This window comes from Merops nubicus, unplaced genomic scaffold (assembly GCF_000691845.1).
Source record: "Merops nubicus isolate BGI_N331 unplaced genomic scaffold, ASM69184v1 scaffold24524, whole genome shotgun sequence".
Classification (NCBI taxonomy): domain Eukaryota; kingdom Metazoa; phylum Chordata; class Aves; order Coraciiformes; family Meropidae; genus Merops; species Merops nubicus.
The window spans coordinates 32,488-33,029 of NW_008606593.1; positions in this window are offsets into that span (position 1 = coordinate 32,488).

Sequence of the window (542 nt, forward strand, 5' to 3'; positions counted from 1 at the left end):
ATTCCCGCAGACTGAATGCCAGGCTCTCATAGTGCCTGAGTTATCCCTTCAACTCAGGACCATCTGACTGAAGCACTTATATATGAATATTCCAGAGGTGTCAACTGCCACTCTTCCGGGAAACCCCAACCACAGTACTCTGACATGGAGGTTTCTTACCCACGGTTCCCTGCACTGTAACCACAATATTAGATATTGTAAATCATGGGTTTGCTGCAGAGAACTGTGGTTAGGTACAGTTGTGACTTAAAGCTAGCTTGATGTAGCCATACTGCAAATTAAAGAAAATAAATTGTCATTCCATTCAAGAAGTATTAAATTCAAACTTTTGGAAGCATGACGTAAGGGAGTTTGACAGTTATTTTGATTTTGCAGAAACCATTTTCAAACATGGAAGAATAAATGGAATCTACAATGTGTTAGTGATTCAGAGATAGAAAAACCTAAAACTTCTTTTTGTGGTATTTTTCATGAAAACCAAAATCCCAAAATATTGTGAACACTGTGTAGCGGGCTGTGTAGAGTAAATTCTTTCAGCAGAT